This window comes from Humulus lupulus, chromosome 4 (genome assembly GCF_963169125.1).
Source record: "Humulus lupulus chromosome 4, drHumLupu1.1, whole genome shotgun sequence".
In the NCBI taxonomy this organism is placed as follows: Eukaryota; Viridiplantae; Streptophyta; class Magnoliopsida; order Rosales; family Cannabaceae; genus Humulus; species Humulus lupulus.
In genome coordinates this window covers 27,681,466-27,686,344 of record NC_084796.1, presented here as the reverse complement: position 1 = coordinate 27,686,344, position 4,879 = coordinate 27,681,466, and positions in this window count along the sequence as shown.

Sequence of the window (4,879 nt, the reverse complement as noted above, 5' to 3'; positions counted from 1 at the left end):
TAAGACCTTCAGGGCCAAGCTTTGCCCCCCAGTGTGATCTCCGCAAAAACCCTCATGTACTTCTTGTAAAATGGTCTTTGCTTCGCCTGGCAGAACACATCGTAGGAGGGGTAAAGAGTGCCCACGTCGGTATAGCATCCCATCTACCACTGTATACCTTGGAGCTTGGTAAAGTACCTGCCGCACGTCATTACACTCTTCAGGTAACTTTCCTTCGGTGAGATACTCGAAGATGGGGGTCATCCAGGTCGGTCTGGCATCGATCATCTCAACCTCCGCCGCGACTTCTATGCTCGGTTTCTCCAAGAACTCTACCAGTACTAACCCCAAAATCTCCATCTCCCCGGAGGTAGCGAGCTTTGCTAGGGTGTCTGCGTTGGCATTCTGCTCCCGAGGTATCTGCTCAATTGAACCCTGTTCGAATGCGGACAACTCGACTTTTACCTTGGCCAGTTAAGCAGCCATCTTGGTTCCTCGTGCTTGGTATTCACCTAGCACCTGGTTTACCACGAGCTAGGAATCGGTGAAACACTGAATGGAGGTGGCCTTCAGCTCCTGGGCCACCCTTATCCCGGCCAGTAAAGCTTCGTATTCAGCCTCGTTGTTGGATGTCTTGAATTTGAATCTCAACACCGAGTGGAATCTATGTCCTTCTGGGGATATCAATATGATTCCAGCCCCAAAGTCGTTCTCATTAGATGAGCCATCTACGAAGACCTTCCATGACGCCTGGACCGAGGTGGCCTGAGGTGAATCTTTCACAGGATCTTCTCAGAATCCTATGCATTCTGCCACAAAATTAGCCAGGGCCTGCCTTTTATTGTAGTTCGTGGAGTGTACAAAATTTCGAACTAGCTAAGCTCAATTGCCCACTTCAACAGACGTCCCGATGCTTCAGGTTTTTGCAAAACTTGCCTTAAAGGTTGATCGGTTATGATGTGTATTGAGTGGGATTAGAAATACGACCTGAGCTTTTGGGAGGTCGTGATAAGACAGAATGCCATCTTCTCCATCAATGGGTATTGGGACTCAGCCCCGAGAAGCCTCTTGCTGATGTAATAGACTGGCTTTTGAACCCGGTCTTCTTCTCGGACCAATACGGCACTAGCTACATCTTCTATGACAACTAGGTAAAGGAAAATAGGCTCTCCTTCCGTTGGTTTGGACAATACGGGAGGCTCGGCTAGATGTGCTTTCAGGTCGAGGAAGGCACGTTCACACTCCTATGTCCATTCGAACTTCTTATTACCCCGGAGCAAGTTGTTGAATGGCAGGCACTTGTCGGTGGATTTAGAAATAAACTGATTAAGGGCCGCCACCCTTTCTGTTAGGCCTTGAATGTCCTTTCGCGACTGAGGTGAGGGCAGCTCGAGCAACAACCTGATCTTATCGGGGTTCGCCTCAATTCCTCTGGTGTTAACAATGAAACCCAAGAATTTTCCAGATGCCACCCCGAAAGTGCACTTCTGCGGGTTAAGCCTCATGTCGTATTCTCTCAGTATCTTAAAGCATTCTCCCAGATCGAAAACATGGTTATTGGCAGCCTTTGACTTGACCAGCATGTCGTCGATGTACACTTCCATGTTCTTCCCGATCTGGTTGGCAAACATCATGTTCACCAATCTCTGGTATGTAGCTCTGGCGTTCTTCAGCCCGAACGGCATGACCTTGTAGCAATAGACGTTAGTTGGGGTCATGAAGCTAGTGTGCTCCTGATCCACTGGGTTCATGGCGATCTAATTATAGCCCGAGTATGTAGCCATAAAGGACATGAGCTCGTGCCCTGCCGTGGCGTCTACCAATTGGTCGATCCTTGGCAAGGGAAAACAGTCTTTGGGGCAAGCTTTGTTCAGATCGGAGAAGTCGATGCAGGTCCGCCATTTCCCGTTGGGCTTCGGGACCAATACAGGATTAGCAACCCAGATTGGGAACTTAGCTTCGTGGATAAAGCCGCACTTTTTGAGCCGGGCTACTTCCTCTTCTAGGGCTTTAGCTCAGGTTGTTCCAAGGCGCCTCTGTTTCTGGGATTTCGCTGGCACGCTATTATCCAAATGGAGGGTGTGCATGATGACACTCGGGCTAATTCCCACCATGTCCTCATGAGACCATGCGAACACGTCCAGGTTCTCCTGCAGGAACATGATCAGCTTTGCCTTCCTCTCGCCACAGAGGTTTTTCACAAGCTTAACCATCCGCAAGGGATTCTGTGGATCGATATTTACCTCCTCGAGCTCTTCTATAGCTTGGAGCTTGGACTTATCCTCGCCTACTCTGGGGTCAATATCATCACTTAAGATGATATTTTCCCCTTCGGCACTCTGAGGTTTTTCAATCTCGGGATTAGGCAAAGGTTCCTGAGATTCCTCGTTTCCACTCTGGACGGTCATCGTTAACTGCCCGGGTTTTACTTTTCCCTTCATGGAAATGCTGTAGCATTCCCTGGCAGCAAGTTGATCACCACGGACCGTGCATATCCCCGTGGAAGAGGGAAAATTTAGTGCGAGGTGGCGGATGGAGGTAATGGCTTCAAACGCTATAAGCGTAGGTCGACCCAAAATGGCATTGTACGCGGCGGGAAAATCGATGACCACAAACTCGAGGAGTTTCGAAACTGTCCGAGGTCCCTCTCCCAAGGTGACCACCAGCTCGATCATTCCTATTGCTGCCGATCCTTCTCTAGAGAATCCATAAAGCATTATGGAGGTTGCTTTTAGCTCGGTGATAGATAAACCCATCTTCTCCTGCGTGGACCGGAATAGTAGGTTTACCAAGCTTCCATTATCGACCAGCACTCTCCTAACCCTCCGATTAGCGAGCTGCACTGCTACGACCAGAGGGTTGTTATGAGGGAACTGGACGTGGCTGTCATCTTCTTCAGTAAATATGATTGGTTGCCTTTCCAATCGCTGTTGCTTTGGTAGATGCTGCTCGGGGACAAACTCCACTCCATTATGAGCTTTAAGTTCGTTGACGTATCTTTTTTGGGCACCTCTGCTCGTGCCAGCCAAATGAGGACCTCCAGAGATCGTGGAGATCTCTCCTCCTATCACGGGAGGAGGGACGTCTTGATCTACCCGAGACCCGGGCTGACTGACCAGGACTTCCGGAGATGGATGGCCTGCGGGAACTCTATTCCGCGCATACTGAGCCAAAGGTCCGGCTCTGATAAGAGTTTCAATCTCATCCTTCAGGTGCCTGCAGTCATCAGTATTGTGGCCAATGTCATTGTGGAACCGACAGATCTGGAAGGGTCTCGCTTTCCCTTCTGGTGCTTTAACGGCTCCGGCTTCTTCCAGGGGAGGCGAGCAGAATTTGCTAGGAAGATGTTCTCCCTAGAGTGGGTGAGCTCCATATAATTCGCGTAGACCGGCTTAAATTTTTCTACGGATTTGTTCTTCTTTGGGCCGTGTTGGTTGCCCCTACTGCTCCCCTTTCTCTTGCCTCCACCAAACTGGTTATTCTGCGTAACGGTCTAGGTCGCTGTCACGACCTCCGTTCCTGCTCCAGCGAGCTGTTCAGGGACCTAGCTGGTCCCTGCAGCTGAGGCTTGCGCCTCCTCCAGGTTGATCCATCCCTGGGCCCTATTTATGAATTCATTTACGGTGCTGACTCCCTTCCTTTGTATCTCATTCCAGAGTCCCCTCCCCCCCCCCCCCCCGATGAGGATTCCAATCCTCAAATCCATGAGCTTGGAGTTGTCATCTGCGTCTCTAGCCCGAGCAGCGATGTTCGCAAATCTGCTCAGGTAAGCCTTCAGAGGCTCGTCGGGTTGCTATCGTACATTTTCCAGGGTCTCGGCCTTGACACGGGTAGCCTGGGAAGCTCAGAATGCTCTCTTGAAGTCAGTAGAGAAAGTTTTCCACGAGGTGATTGAGTATTTTTTACTCTGTTTGAACCACTGTCTGGCCGGCCTAGTCAAGGTGGAGGGAAATATTAAACATCTTAGCTCAAGGCCAATGTTGTGGGACATCATCAAGGTATTGAACATACCCAGATGATCTGACGGATCCCCGTCTCCGTTGAATTTGGACAAGTGCGGTATACGGAATCCAGGTGGATACGCCATTGCTGCTATGCTGGGGGCGAAGAGCTCAAGTTCATCCCCTGAATCATATTCATCTTTTTATTTTTCTGATAGGAGCTTCCTCATCAACTCCTCCATCTGAGCCAGGCACTCAAGGGTTTTGTCCTGATTTCCTTGGTTGTTCCGGGGCTGTTCAACAGCTCCGGATCCATTATACGCGTTTGGTGGGTTATTGTCCCTCCTATCTTGAGATAGGTTATATGGGAAATTCCCGCTATTACGTACCTCGGATAGGTCTTCCCTTGGGCGAGCACGACTGCCGTTTCCCGCCGAGTCTCCTCTTTGAGAGTTTAGATGATCTCGGAGGTCATCCCTCGGGGCGGCTTGAGGACTCTGCGCCGAGCTCAAGCGTTGGCACAGGTCTCCGCCAGAAAGGTCACTTCGATGGCTTCCGGTCCAATAGCTCCCATTTGAGAAGCTTGGAGCCCGCCTCTGGGGATGAGGCTTCAGGACTTCTTTGGGCGCCCTGTACGATGGGAAGGCCCTGCGGAAGGTGGATTTCTCCTACTGCTCCCATAAGCTGGAATATCTCGGACTGGTCGAGGAGGAGATGGATATCTTATCGGTGAAGGAGGATGCCTGACCGGGGATGCAATCTTGGTCCCATCAAGGCGGGTTAGGTTAGGTCGGGGCCGCTCATCTCTACCAACCTCCGGATCCTGCGCTCGGCGGTCTGAGCGGGGTGCAGGACGGCTGGCCGAGACGGGCTGTCGCTGTGAGCCCTCCCCAGATCTCCTTCGTGAATTCCCTCAAGCTCTCCTGGGCGCACTCGAGGGTGGAAGTGAGCTGGGAGTT